This window comes from Zonotrichia albicollis, chromosome 11 (genome assembly GCF_047830755.1).
Source record: "Zonotrichia albicollis isolate bZonAlb1 chromosome 11, bZonAlb1.hap1, whole genome shotgun sequence".
In the NCBI taxonomy this organism is placed as follows: Eukaryota; Metazoa; Chordata; class Aves; order Passeriformes; family Passerellidae; genus Zonotrichia; species Zonotrichia albicollis.
In genome coordinates, this window is record NC_133829.1 from 3,878,537 (window position 1) to 3,894,027 (window position 15,491).

Here is a 15,491-nt window from a genome sequence, read left to right on the forward strand (position 1 = left end):
TCAAACTGCACCATCAATATGTGCTGTAGGGTTACATTCTGGAAGTGTTGCTCCAAACTGGAGCTTATTTATTTTAGGGTTGAGCTCTTTGAGGTGAGCTCACTTGGTTGGAGTGTGGTTGCTGGATAATGCCAAGGTTGTGGGTTTGGTGCCCATAGGGGCTGTTCACTGAATAAATGATCTCCTTGATCCTTGTGGGTCCTTTCCAACTCAGAGCATTCTGTAATTCTTTGATTTTCTGGTCCTGAGAAGAAGGGAGAGAGCAACAGCCAATTGCTCTGAGCAATTAGAGCTGAACTTTGCCTGAAGTTTGATCTATGTCTGCACAGCTCCGCATAGCCTGCGAGTCACACTTGTGATTTATGTTTCAATAGGGGCTTTAATCTTGTTTATTAATTTCTGTAAATGCCCTATTTTAACAAGATATTGATCATGTTTTCTGTATTGATTTTTATAGTTCAGAATCATCATTTTAGTGTTGGGGTTTTTTGATGGTAAGTAAACTAACTTTTCTAAATTTTCTTTATGCACCTGAATAAGTGCCTCATTTTAGTTACATGATTTCAAGAGCTGCTGTGCTGTTAAAGATTACACCATGACTTACTAAGTTGCCTCATTTAAGTATCAGTCTTGAAAATCTTAGCCACAATTACTCTGTGTGTCCAAAATCTTTCTGTTTTTTTAAGTACAGTACCGAATTGCATCATGTGGGTTTTACCGTACCATTGAGTTTGGATGGTAAATGATATTAGGAATGGATTGAAATAAATAAAATAAGGCCCAAGGTGTTGGTCTGTATCCACTGAAGTAAAGGGAAATTTTATCATTTACTTCCACTGGGTCTATCAGAGAAATTCAGTGAGGTGATGAAGTATTTGCTTAGTTTGGCTCATGTGGCAGGCAATGGGGTGAGTTCAGCAGCAGAGCTGTGCTGTACATAATTAACATCACAGAGCTGGAGGTTCTGCATGTGAAAACCCAGGCTATTGTCAGTTGTGGTTTCCTTGCCAACCATATCTCAGCTCTCCCACTTCTGTAGTTGTCTCTATGATGCTTTGTGCAGTATTATTACCCCTTACCTAGTGCTGGAGCTGGATGGAGCTGCAAAATCTAGCTATTATTCTTTCCATTTGAAATACATTAATATGAAAATAAAAATAAAATTTAAGATGTTTTCACTTCCCAAGTAATTCTATTCCGGAAATATTAAAATAAGCAGACTTGACATTGGGAATGTTTCAAAAATACATTTTTTTTTTGGCAAGTGCTTGTAGCTAATGAATTTGCATTCATAAATGTAAGCATTTATAGCAGGATCATGATTAAAGCATGAAAATTGACTTGTCTGCCAGACTGTAGGTCATAGAGCTTGAATTTCGTGTTTTGAAAATTTCATACTTGGAGGGAGCCGCTTGCCAGCAAATTACAGGCCAAGACTCACTTCCAAGAATTACTTTCTGGTGCAGCTCAAATAATAAATATATGTTTGTGTCCGTGGAAGGAGAGGAAGCTGATTTCACTACCAGTGTCTTTCACTGCACATTATTTGGGCAAAAGGCCACAGAAAAATCTTTCTTGAATTTCTTCTCAGTTCTCTTTGACTTGTTCCCGGAAGATACTGATCTGGCTGGATCTGCAGCTGTGAGCAGGGATCATTGGTTCTCAACAAATTTTTGCATGTTCTTGGCAGTGTTTTCTGACTTGGAATTACCTGTTCAAAGGGCCAGTAAGAGCTGCAAGGAGCATGAGAGTGAAGGTGCTGTTCCTCTGTGCTTATGGTGTCAGCAAGGACTCAGTGCTGCTCTGTCCTTGTGGAGACAATTTGTTGCATTGGTTCTGTGTTATTTTAATATATTGACTGAGAGGTAAATCTTGTTTCTTCTTTCTCAAGGTTGCTTTGCACATGGAAGACCTCTCTAATCCAATTTATACCATTCACAGAATCGCTGAGGTTGGAAAAGACCTCCAAGGCCATGGAGACCAACCTGGGACTGATCCTCACCTTGTCGGAGCACTGAGTGCCACATCCAGGCCTTCCTTGGATCCCTCCAGGGGTGGGGACCCCAGCACTGCACTGGGCAAACTGTTCCAGTGCTTAACAACCCCTTCCATGAACAAATTCTTCCTGAAGTTTTCCTGCATGATCCCCTAGGGATGAGTGGAGTATGGCAGTTTTTCTCCCTCATGGTGACCTGGTACCATGTGGCAAGTGTGGCACCTTAAAGTTTGAGGAAAAAACCTCAGGATCTGGCACCACTCTTGTGAAATCAGAGATCCTCTGTGCTCTTCTGATTTCTTCACAATCCCTGGATGAGACAGGGTTTTGGCAAGATTGGTTCCTGGATGGTGCAGTGTGTTGTCATGAGGGTGCAGAGGACATGGTGGACGGGGGCAAGGAGGGAGAACTTGGAGTACCTTGGCTGGTCCTGCTGCCAAGAGCAATGTATTGTCAAACTGTGGCCTAATTTTACTTACCTAGGGTGTGTTTAAAGAGGGATTGGCACCAGGAACAGGCCATTAAGCAATTGAAACTCTAATAGAAAAACATAACCTTATCAGAGATTTTTTTAAAAAAAATCCTCGGAAAATAGCTCAAATATAAGGTTAATTGGAGCCAGAAATGTCAAACTAATGTAGCAATTTACCCTGGGAGACTGCCCTGGCCTTTGAGTATAGCAGTAGTACAGACTACTGAGTAGGATAGTGAAGAAATATAATAGGATTTTATGTAGTCCCCTGTCATATTAAACGTTCTTTGCAATTAATTTCTTGTTGCAATGTTATTTTCACTGACCTATTTTTTTTTTGACCTCCTACAATCTTTAAGCTACCAAAGTAGGGCATACGGGAATTCACATTTCCTTGAAAAAAAAAAAGAAATCTTAACTCCAAACATGATCAGTACACACACTGCAGTGTAGACTAATATTAACTCAGTGCAGTATAAAAATGCCATTGGCTCATTGTAGGAGAGCCTTTAGTACTGAGCTGTACTGATCCATTCAGGAAAATGCTGCTTTTGAACAGCTCGTTCAGAAACAGGTGGGAGTTTTCTTGGACTTAGAGTCTGAGGATGTCTGCCCAGTGAATGGAGCACAATAGGTGGTCCCTCTTTTCCTCCTTCTGCTTCCTGGCTCTGTTCCTTCTACTGTAAACTGGATGTCAGACCTAGATAGCTGGGTACCGTGATCTGCTCTGATTAATCCAAAACTGCTGGATGCAAAATTAACAATGGTGAAGTTCAAAAGCTGTGGAATAGCCAGGGAGCCTGGCAGATTCCAGCTGCTCTGACTCCAACTGAATCCCTTTCCACCTAGGCTGGATATATAATCCACTTGTATTTTTTAATCAAACATTGCTGAAGTGATTTGCTCTCTATATTTTTATATAAACTTCCCCAGTTTACAATACATAAATGGCTGTATTTCTCTGGAGTTCTGATGTTTCCTGACAGCATCTCTTTGTCTGAAGGCGTGAGTGGGTAGGATAGTCAAATCTCAAAATAGATCATTCCAGGAGAGCACGAAATCTCCATCACAAAGACAGATAGGTGTCTGTTAGAAACAATCAGGTAGTTTGGAAGCAAAGGGAGTGACAGTTTCTCCAGAAGTACCTTTCACTCCTATTTTTCTCTTGTGCTAAAAGATGGAAAGTGCTACCCCAGGAGAGGGTACTTGGTGTCCAGGTTTGCAGTCGAGGTGACCAGCTCAAAGGAGAGAGAACAATACAGTCAGGAAAACTTTCTGATCTTAAATAAGAACTCATAACATAAGCCCAAGTGTTTCCCAAGAAAATGTCCTTAATATTTTCCCCTCTGGTAGTAAGGATTTTTTATTTTTAAAGTGGACTTGGAACCAAATATCATTGAATCAAAGAAGGCAGAATTAATCAAAGCACATCAAAGATGTTCCTCATCAGTTGCCTGAAGCAACAGAATCTACAGCATATCATCTTTCTTATGCTAAGCTGGAGAAATTCAGAGAAGAGAATTCTGTCTGTTTGTTCTCAGATGAACACAGAAATAGTATTTCCAAGGTTTCTTTAATTTTGTAGTGATTTGGTCCCTTCAGCCATCATAATTTCTGAATCCCAGACTTGGATTTCCCAGGAACGTTTTTCATATGAAAATCAATCAAATGAGCTTTTAAAACTAAATATGTTGTGAGTAGTCTCTCCCAACAAAATTACAGGAAATGTTTCTCTTTCTCACAGTGTCTCTTTCTGTTCTTTCTCTAGGCCATGGCAATGGTACCCCTTGGGCCCTCGTTGCCTCACTACAGATGCATTTTCCTTGTGGTTTCATAGTACCTAGAAGGAGCAAGCAACTCAGCTGGATAAATACACATTTCCTGTTCAAGTAAGAAATCTTACCCTTAGTTCAGTCTTTTCTGGTGTTCCCTAATGCAGAACTTAATGTCTGCCTGTATTTACTATCTATTTACAGAAGATCCCATTGTTACCTGAAAGGTCTTGGATACTGAGTACAATGAAGTGATTCTTAGGCATAGAAAGCCTTAATTTTAGATCTTAATTACAATTACCCAAGCAGTTGATAAAACACACAATAGCAAAACCTCTTGGTGCATCCTGAGGACTTTGGGTGCAGCACTGGAAGACACCCAGGCCTTTCATGTGGATTGCACTGCCAGAAATAAAATCCAGCAATGTGAGAGCATGATCAACCTGCAGAGCCACCGAGGTCAGAGCTGTGATTTTATGGTTTTCTAGGTCATGCTTTGTGCACCTCCTTGCTAACAAGTCCCAGAGCATTTTGCAGAGTGTGAGCCCATGGGCTGAGTCCTGTTCCCTGCCTGGGACACGCTGGCATTTCAGTGCCAGCCACACTTTGCTCTGGTTGTTACAGGAGGAAGTGAAGAACAGAAGTTCCCCATCTGAAACTGCAGGGGGAAATTTAGTGTGCTAGAATGTAATTATCCAAACTGGAGCATGGCCAGGATCCTGGAGTTAATAATACCCTCTGCTCTTGCAAAAAGTGTCATAGGAGCTTTAATGACTGCTAGTGGTCAGCAGGCTTCACATCACATCTCCAGGACTGATATTAAACAATCACAAGTGTGGGTATTCCAGTCTGTTGAGTAACACAAATATTTCTGAATGGCCTGTGGCTGCAGCCTTCAGGTTGAGGTGGGAATTCGGTTAAACAGCCAGGGAGGAGACATTAGTCTTAATGAAAATGATCCCATTAAAGGCAAATGACATACAATTGGTGAAGAACAACTGAGATCTACCTTGTGGGCACTTCAGGGAACTTTTGGGTACACCAAATCACCAACCACCTTCAGTGACCATGAGCACCATGGAGTTTGGGGGAATGGAATAAAAAGAGGTTTCCAGCATCCTTTGTATAATAGGGTCATCTGCTGTGGAAATGTGTAGTATGAATTTACCCTGATTTCTGCAATAGTGGGAGCTATGTGCAAATGAGTTGGGAAGTGAGTGTAAGTGGCAAGATTACACTGTGCTAATTAGCCTGGCACTGATGAACTGTACAAAGCCTGGGAACTTCCACAGCAGGAAAGGGAGCACATCACAGAGAATCCCTTTCGTCACAACTGACTTGTGCCATGGGACTTCAATTAAAAGCCAGACCAGGCCACTTTTAATCGCTTTAATGAGAAATCAGTTTTTTTTTTTTTTAAATAATCTTTTTAAAATTGTCTGTCTACTTCTAACAGTGCAGCCCATCGTGATGGGAGATGAGGTGCTAATTATCTGTCTTGGCTTTTTCTGAGCACAAGGTTTGTTATTCTGTACTGCACCTGGCACCACAGGCTCTGGTCCTTGGGATTAGTGGGCATTACTGCCAGCTGTAATAAAGAGTAGAAGTCCAATGATCCTGTATGTTGTTAAAATGAAGAAAGACTTGCTCAGTTCTCCCCCTCAGTACATCCCAGTACATTGGTAGTTACACCATAACAGTATTGTCTCAGGGAATATAAGTCTGCGACAGGATATTGCTACTTTAACCACCTGAACTGCCTTTTAGTTCCAGTTTCAACTCAGTGTCAAAAATATTACCCCTGTTTAAGATTAATTTGTGACAAAATGTCATATTAATACAGCTATATTTCCCAGGGGATAAATATGGCCTTTTGAAGAGCAGCCATGGCTGAGTGCTATATAGGACTACAGAGAATTATCAACAGGCTTTTGCTTTAGCAAATGTCATGCTACCAGAAGAATGGTGCAGTTTGTGGGTAAGTATAGTCTATGAACCATTTTATTGTAGGAGGGAGGTTATGATATTTTCTTCCTATTAATCCATATCTCATCCCTAATTATATTAGCACCTCTCAGTGACACCTGATTAAGGATCTGAGGAGGAAACTGTCAGTTACCTATTACTCCATCAGCATTGTATCATGTCTGCTTTTGGCATCTTAGCTATTTTGATGTTTGCCTCGAGGTTTGTGCATCATTGGTAGAATTACTCCAGATTTACACACACGGCTGTGCAATCACTGTTGATCTCTATGTGATGCTGAGGAGTTTTCTTGTTAGGAGCTAAATCCAGCACCAGTTGTAAGCACTGTAATTTCAGTGAAACCAATAACATCTGCACCTGCATGTGCTAAGGCTGACTTTGGAACAGTTTATCAGGTATTTTCTTTGTAGTGAAGTAGAATAAACTTAGCATTTCATTGCACCTTCGGTACCTGTAGTATGCCTTGGATATGTCTGAGCTATTGAAACCAAACTTCTTAACAGCCCTCAGATGTAAAGAAAAGGAAGATGAAAAAAAGTCCTAAAACTAATCTCTTGCCTCACAGCATTCCACCAAGATGACTCAGAAAATGACAAGGGAACCAGACTGCAAATTAGGCTCTAGTGCTTGTTGGAGACATTTGCCACCGGTTAAAATGAGTTATTGAAACAGTAAAAGCTGAGGACTTCAGAGCAACTTTGATTGACAACAATAATTACAGTTATTCTTGTTCGCTAAGAAATACAGTGCAGGCTAGGCATAATAAATGTATGAAAATGATATTCAAAATCTGAGCACAAGTAGATGCAGGTCCAAACAGTTTAAATGTCTTCTGTACAAATTTCTGTGCATTTTTATGTGTTAAAAGTAGCAGTAGTTACCAGGCAGGTGTGTAAGTTTGCTTTACATGAATAGTGAGCTAATCATTGAATGTTTCCTAGAGGAGCCTCTGTGAGTAAAGGCTGTCTTGCACCCAAATCAGGCTGAGGGTTCAGGAGAGCAAATGCAGTTCATGGGGCACCCCAACTTGATCCTTGCAGCCTGTCTCTGGAGGAGGTGCCTAATGATTGATTGAACCACATCCAGATGCTGCCAGGGTGACCAAATGATGTCTTTGGTACCCAAGGACAGCCCTGTGCCCAGCTTGAGCCTCCACAATGCTCCTCACAGGCAGAGAGGAGGTGGAGTGGATGTGTGTGCTCTGTACCCACACACAGCTTGGTGCCTTGGGTGGGGAGCCCTCCAAAGATCTAAAATTAGGAGCTCTTCTTTCTGGCTAGCCAGGCTTAGTCTCATCTGACAGGTGAGTGTTACCAAGGTCAGGCTTTTCCAGACAGTGCCTTAGGATAGGGCTGGGCACTAAAGGGATGGGGGTTCTCAAGTTTTAGGTGCCCTTTCTGTGCTGTCTAATGCCATGATGGGCTAACACATGACAATATAAAATAGTGATTTTTTGTAGCCAGTAACCATTCTTTTTTAATCTCCCTAATTTAATATCTGCCTTGCATCTCCTCCTCCTGCTACTGCAGTTGTGGTTGTTGCCAAAAGACCCTGTAGCACCTCCCTCACACAGTGAAGCCAGGCTTGTAGCTGTGCTCTGCTAGCAGGTGCTTCCAATTTCTGCAGTAGATGTTTCTGCTGTGATAAAATGACTTTCCCTCTCCCTTGTCCTGGCCAGGGAGCTGGATTTATTTTATAACACCAGGAATAGTGTGGGAGAAGGCAGTGCTGTAGCTGACCCTTCTTACAAGGCCACAGCAGTGCCAGGAAAGTGACTGGACACCAGGGGTTGGTTTATTGACCCTGCTAGATCACATTGCTGGGAGTTCACCAGCAGGGTTAACATTCACAGGGAAAGGGAAAATAAGAAGTTGGTCAATCCACAAGTGCCAATAAAGAGTTAAATTAATGGAGGAAAAGGAAAAAAAAATTCTTAATGCTGGAGAATGATTCTGCTGGCTTACTTATCAGGTTCATGCTGAGCCCAGTCATAATTGGAATGTACCCTTTGTAAAGTTTATTGGGTCCTGGGGCAGCTTGTTACTGAACCGGTCAATTAATCTATTTTTTTTTTTTAATGAGTTAGGGGATTTCCTTTTGTGGAAAATCACCAGGAAACCTGACCAAATGCCCACAGCTTTGGGAAAGCATGCCCTTAACATATAGAAAACCCTTCCTCCACAATTAGGAGAGGAAATAGACACCTCCCCTTATGGGCAGCATATTTGACCAATCCAGGAACAAAATAGATGGGATTTCACCATTGACTCGCAGGTTGTCGAGGGAGGATCACCATGAAACAAGATTACTTGAATGCTGCTTGGTGTTGAAGGAAATAAAACTGTTGAGTCTCCCTGCTGAGAGACAAATGATTTCCATTTAAAAACCTGTTTGTTCCATGCTGTAACTCCCAATGTAGCAATAATTAATGATATCAGAAGGTTACGAAAGACATTCTGTTGTGCTTGCTCTGTTCTAGGCATGAAATTGGATTAACATGAAGATAAACTTAGACTTTAAATCTGTTGAGGAAATCAGTAATTATGTCAAAATTCACAAATACTAATCTTTTTAAGTGTGGCAAGATACTGTTCATCTATCAGAAAAACATCCTCCTTTGTCAGAATTCTGTTGAAAGGTTAATTTCTTAAAATACATGGATTTCCAACTATAAGAATGTTGTGGAGATGCAGCTTGTTGAATAAACACAAACAATCTTACCTCTGGAATCGTGGTTATTTCTGTTTCAGTGGCATCCAGCCAGTGCCCTCTCATGAGGAAGAATCAATTTGCAAAGTATCAAGTCCTTGGGCTCTGCTGAGGAGAGGTGACCGCCCATGAAAACCACTGACATGAAAAGAATGCAAGGTATGGCAGTGCATACTTATTAAAAGTGTATCTTTGCTGGAAATGAGCCCATGGAAACACTGTTGGCTTTAGGGATGAGCAATAGGTACAATTACAAAGGCCCTGAAATTAATTGAGAAATTAGAAATTCTCTGTGTGGTTGGAAGAAGGGACTGCATGTCTTATCTTCTCAAATATTTAGTGAGTCCAGTGCTGGCCCTGATGCTGCCATAGCTATTTTTAGACAGATCCTGTCAAACCACTGAGGTGTCAGAGGTGTGTCAATGTGTGCAGTGATTCAGTCTGCAGAGGAACCTGCTCAGGTGTAGCTTTGTGATACTCCTGGGGTGGAAGCTGGGCCTGATGCACCCACTGAAGCTGCAGTCACACCTTCCCTTTGCTATTTAGGTCTACCCTGAGGGAGCACATGAGCTTTGAGTGCCCATTTAATTAAGTAGCTTTGTAGTACAATTGTAGTAGAAATAGAAAAAAATAACCTTCAGTGCTTGATTCCCTTCTCAGTGGGAATGCAGGTAGGGAACACTTGTATAAATCTATTAGGAAGGGTCCTCAATACCATCTATCATGAAACACGCATCCAAAACCACTTGGGACTTAGAAATCTTAGTGCAAGAAAATTTAAGAAGTTTCATTTTTTCTTCATTCTTTTAAAAATTCAGGGGAAAAATAAAAGGTTTCAAATCAGGAAGATGTTTGGGAGGCAGAGGAGGCTGTGTCTGTAGGCCTGTGTTGCTGGGGCAGCACAGAGGTGATGTAGTTTAAAAGGCTGGCAAGTCTCTCAGTAAAATGTTGCTTTGCTTTAGTGCACACTGCTGGCAAAAAGAGAGGCTGTTTGTGGCATCAAGTGTGTAGCATGTGAGTGGGGAGTTTGGCAGCTGCTGAATGTTAGGAAAATCTAAGCTGAAGGCTAGCAGGTAGCTTCAGTATTTTGGTGACCAGGTTTTAGAATAGAGAACAGGATTTTTTCCCCCTTAGATAGAGAAAAAAGCTATGGAAATAATTTTACAACTAACAACCTTTTTATGTGTTTGCATAAAGAAAACAATCCCCCCACCCAGCCACTTCTAGCTTCTTCATAAAAGTCTGTTTTGAAAGAGAGTATACAACCTCTAAAGGTATTTCTTGTAGCCATGCAGTAGTTTCTCAACACTTAAAAATCTCACATTCTGCTTACCTGCACATTAACCTAACTCCTTTTTCTAGTGGGGATCATTTGGTTCTTCTAATCTATAAAACTCTTTCCGTATTTATCAAATCTCTCTCTTTCTAGGAGAGCTGTCATCTTGATAAACATGAAGAAACAGGATATGAATGCAGAGAGTGGCCGTGGCTGTGTTTGAGCTGTGGTGCAGGGACAGGCAGCTCCTGTTCAGCAGCTCTGGTCTCTGCAGCTGCCTGATCCATACACAGAACGTGTCTTTTTCCATTTCCTGGCTGGAGGAGTCAAATCAACACACCCTGAGCTGTGGCCTAAATGGTCAGTTGGGTCAAACATAAGGATACTGGTTCATTATTTTTCATGTTATTATATATTACTTCTCTTTACCAATTTATTTTTCATTTTTTTCCTATTCCTCTTTATCATAGACTGCTTGCATGGGCTCAGCCATAAAATCATCTCTCTATGAAAGAAACATCCTTCTATTTATTGTGTCCATTTTTTATGACGACTTTTACTTTGAATTTATTTTATTTAACAATACTCGTCTTCTTCCCTTTCAGTACATTATAACTACTCCTTCCTGTGTCATTTGGAACTGGCCAAAGTTGGCAGATCTCAAATTTCTTTTTGCTCTTTGAAATGTGCAGTTTCTTTCTCCTTCAGTGATAATGGGCATTGTGTTTCCTTAGAAATATTTTTGGGGGCCTATTATTCCTCAGCCACTTCAGTTGGCAAACTGAAGGCTTGGAAACAAATTAGCTTGGATGGCAGCCCAAGCTGTCAAAATGAGCCTTCCATTCATTACTGAATCATCCACCTCCTGCATTTAGATCTTCAGCCCCACTTTTCCAGTGAGCTCCTCAGTAGAGTTCTTGGAATTCTTTTTTCTGTCACTTTTGAACTAAACTTCTCCAGTCTACTTCATTTATGACCACACAGCAAAGCTGCTTCCCCATTATGTGAAAGCAGTGAACTAATAACGCCAGTATAGAGGGCAGAGCTGGTCAGCGTTTTTGGTACAAGACATTAAAATTATATTTTTCTCACATATTATTCCTCTGTGAATTACCTGAGGCCGAGGCCTTGATCATTTTGTCAGGCAAGAAATTCCAGGTAGAAAAACTGATTCCTACACGGGTGTCATTAAAATTGTATTATTAGTCTTGCTCTGAAATGATCTGGAGATGAGGTAGGAAGGTCTTGTATCACTTCTGGCCTTCAGATACTCTCCCCCACTTCTTTCTAGGCTTTGGGGTTTCTTTGTGTGTTTTCTTTTTCTGCTTGATTTTTCTTCTCCCCTGTCTTTGTCAATAAACATTTTCTTAGAGGAATAAATCTCTCAGAAATATTTTGTAGCACATTTTCCCTCTTCTCACTTGGTGTTAATATGGACTTTGTTAAGGGAATTTTCAGAACAAAACATTTTGGTTTTTGCATGAATTTCTTCCCCCCCACCATTGTAGTAAATTCTTTTTGTGTTTCTATTTCAAGCAGTATTTTTTAAAGTAGAAAACATATTCTGATTGCTAGTGAAAAGTAGTTAAAACAAGTTAACAAGTTTGAAGGTTCTAGTACAACCTGGAAATTAGCTGAACTGTGTGGGGAATTTGTGGAGGAGAGAAGAATCCAGGCAGAGGCATATCCTTGGCACTCCTTCTGTGGGGCAGACAAGGAGAGCTGGTCTAGAGACCAGGAGGCTTCAGATTTCTACTGGGAATTTCTTTAAAAATCCATGAAATTAACCTTGATTCTATAGTAAAATTCTATCTGACTGTAATCAAATGGAATGAAGGGAAAGGAGGCAAATTTCTTAGTCAAAGTCCTAATTTTCAGAATGCACAGTGTTAATATTAGAGATTCTGGAGAAATTTCCTCTGGCAGTGCAGCTGTTGGGATGGGGTGACCAGGAAGAAACAAGTGTCAAACCTTGTAAAATTTTAGAAGATAAAGTTAGGAAAAATACATATATATTTATAGCAGAAAGGGAATTTTATCTCTTCAGTACTGGGTTTGAGGCTGGACCAGAAAATGTTTAGACATTTCTCATGGGAAGTGTCACAACTTTATTTCTTATCTCTTGCTAAAGTCATGTGTGTCCCTCCAGTCTGAATACAGACCAGCACAACTTGTGGCTTGGACAACAAAAGCCTTGGACCACAAGGACTTCGGATACCTGGAAAAACATGGAGAGAGCATGGGGACAGCTGCTGGCTGTGTAAATCTAGAAGGTACCTATTCCCTTGTCACTACTGCCTTGTTTTGGTCTCAAGCAATGTTTTGCTGCTCTGCTCTTTATTCAGTCACTTCGGAATCTTCCTAAGCCCAAATTGGGCCAGTAACCCCAGCAACTCTATTTTTGCTGTGCTTGTCAGCAGGGAAGTGAAGAATAAGCTGCTTTTTAGATTCAAGTTCAGTAGTAAATAACTGCTGCTGTACACAAAAAGTTGCATAATAATGGCATGGGATGAACTGAAGGTTGCAAAAAGTGTAATAAGCTTTATATTTTTTTTTTAATAACAGAATTCCTGATTTATAGACAAAACAGATCAGAAGAGACAGGACTCCCACAGGCCTCTCTCTCACTGTCAGTAGCAGCAGAGTTAACCATCAATGTGGCCTGAAACAGGTACAGCATGAAGGCAGCAAGAGGCTGAGGTTCTGTGATTCTGCCATCAGGTGAGAACAAGCACATTGAGCAGCAAATTGACAGGGAGAAGCCAAGCCCAGCAGGGCACACGGGGGTTTTCTGTGATGTACCCTACAAAGTGAGGTCATTTTCTAAGCCATTTTCTACTCCCCCACATGAAGATGGATACTCACACAGCACTGAGTTAGCAAAGCAGATTTGATTGCAGTTGCACTTCTTGTGATGCAACTTCATCTCTTTTTTTCCTTAACCAACTTCTCTGGGATTTTGACACAACTATAATTCTGTTACAAAAATTTTTAAAAATACTGAAAAAAATCTATATTATTGCTCTTCTAAGCAGGTAAGTCTATTTCCCTCTTTTGTCATGCAGGAATGCTGCCTCCCAAATTAAACATGCATTTAGCATAAGTACACTGTGGTGATTATTGCAATTCAGGGACTAACGATTTCCTTTTTCTCAAGCTTTCCTGCTATGCAGTTGGTTGTGTTTCCACACTTCTGGTGGTGAATTAACTCCCTGTGGATAACATAGCTTCACTTGCAGCAGATGTCAAGACTCTTAATCAGAATTTAAGTAGCTTCAATTACATTTACTTAATTCACTTTGGAAGTAGAGTAAGTTAAATTGAATTAGACCTGCTTTAATTCTGAATGAATATGTCCACACAGATATTCAATGCATTTCAGCTAATCTGCTCTAAAAATTAATTCAGGTTCTGTTTGCAAGCACTTTCCAAAGTACAGACACGGAGCCTGTGGGTGCTGGAGATAAGGAGTGGGGAGGGACAGACAATGCTGGGTATGAAAGGCATGGCTGGGGACATTTGGGTGCAATAAGTGCAATTCCATAGCAAACAAGAAATGTATTTAGTACACAAAAGCCTGGATTTTTTTGTGCCTGGTTAAAATTAAATATACTCAGAGAGCAGCTGCCCTGATGCCTGGGTTTGCTTTTTGGGATGCATCTGCAATTAAGATGGTTGAAATTGTAATATGTAGACAGATGTCATGGTAAATGGAACCAAAAATGTATCTGTTCCTTTATCTGTTGGCAACAGTGGCCAACACAGAGCTTCTGAGGAGGACAGAACTCTGCACTAATCCCTGGTGCATTCCCCCAGCAGAAGTTAGCATGGGTTCAGGATTTCCTGAGTCAGAAATGGAGTTTTAGAGCAATTATTAATTGCTCATAATGGATTTTTCCCATGAATTGCTGAGCACTTTAGCACTTTACTAAAACAGAAATGTTTACTATTGCCTGCATGGTCTCTGTCATTTGTCTTACCTACCCATCATTCATAGAATGCAGTTCTGGGATTAATCCTGCAGGTACGTGGCCAACAAAGTAAAGAATGGACTTATGAAGCTTGCAGAGTTATTATCCACCATGTCCTGAACAAGCACACAGTCCTGATCATCCCCTCTAAAAAAGGGATGTGGTAGAAAAAGAGAAGATACAGAGGGGGCAACAAGGATATGTAAAGTTCCAAAATGGATTTCCTGGAAGAGATTAAATAAAATAGGGCAGTTAGGTTTGTAATAGAGACAGGTAATACAAGTGTGTGTAAAGTCATAAATGGCATAGGAAAGATGATCTGGAAATTACTCTGCTATAATATAAAGGGCAATGAAGGGAATTTTAAGGTAGCTACTTTAGACCAAAACAAACAGAAACTGCATTTTTACACAGGGCATAATTCAGTTGTGGAACTTATTGCTGACAGATATAGATTCAAGAAGCAATTAGACAAATTCATGGAAAATAGGTCCAGCAGGGGTTATTAAACACAGTGATGCAGATGCAACCTCTGGCTCAGGAAATCCCCATCTGGCAGATTGCCAGAAGCTGGAAGGTGGAAGAAGCATCACTCTAGGCCTGATGTGTTTCTCTGGTCTTTCTCTGAGTAACCACTTTAGGTTGCTGCTTAGTGTGAGTTTCAAGCCTCTGTGGAAGATTGTGCATTCTTAGGATTGTATTTATCCTTTCTTGGGCATTGCTGGTATTCCATGTATCACACTGTTTAATACCCTCTCTTTACAGGGCTGATATAATTTGGATGTTTGATTTCTGGCAGTAGTTGAATTGTGCAGTCTGAAGCATAAAGTGTCAGCCTGCTGTTGTGACAGTACAGTAATGCATAAGGCACCATAACTAACCCTGTGACAAAACACACAGGTTCCACATCCCCATCCCTGCCCACATGGCTAAATGGGAAAGATTAGCATTTCAGTGCTTATAGGAAGCAATTGATGGTCAGGAAAACAGAGGGAGTGAACTCCAGAGTGCCTACCTCCATCCTTTTAAACCACTTTAACATTAACCAGTCACTGGTGGGGCTGTCCAGCCTGCCTAGCACCATTGTAAAGAAAGGTGTTACATTTCTAGGCTGGACTTTCCTGTTGTAATTTCTAGTTGTAGAAATCTCTGGGTTGCATTAATTCACCTGTAGAGGCTGAGTTAAGGCAGAGAGATTGGTTTCCTGGAATCATGCCCCTGAAATGGGGAACAGCAGGGAAGTGGCCCCTGCCAGAGCTGTGTGATAGGAGCAAGAAATACCAGGTACAGTCCTGGAAATACAGAGCCA

The 15,491-nt window shown here is 40.9% G+C and overlaps 1 long non-coding RNA gene across 1 annotated transcript in view; it reads left to right on the forward strand.

The window, feature by feature from the left end:
- The first annotated feature begins 2,883 nt into the window (after positions 1 to 2,883).
- Positions 2,884 to 15,491, forward strand: part of LOC141730614 (uncharacterized) — a 39,330-nt gene continuing 26,722 nt past the window's right edge. The window contains exons 1-6 of the long non-coding RNA XR_012582214.1: positions 2,884 to 4,357; positions 6,097 to 6,218; positions 8,977 to 9,094; positions 10,365 to 10,571; positions 12,361 to 12,484; positions 12,777 to 12,932. This is a non-coding gene — a long non-coding RNA (uncharacterized LOC141730614). The remainder of the gene's footprint in view (positions 4,358 to 6,096; positions 6,219 to 8,976; positions 9,095 to 10,364; positions 10,572 to 12,360; positions 12,485 to 12,776; positions 12,933 to 15,491) is intronic.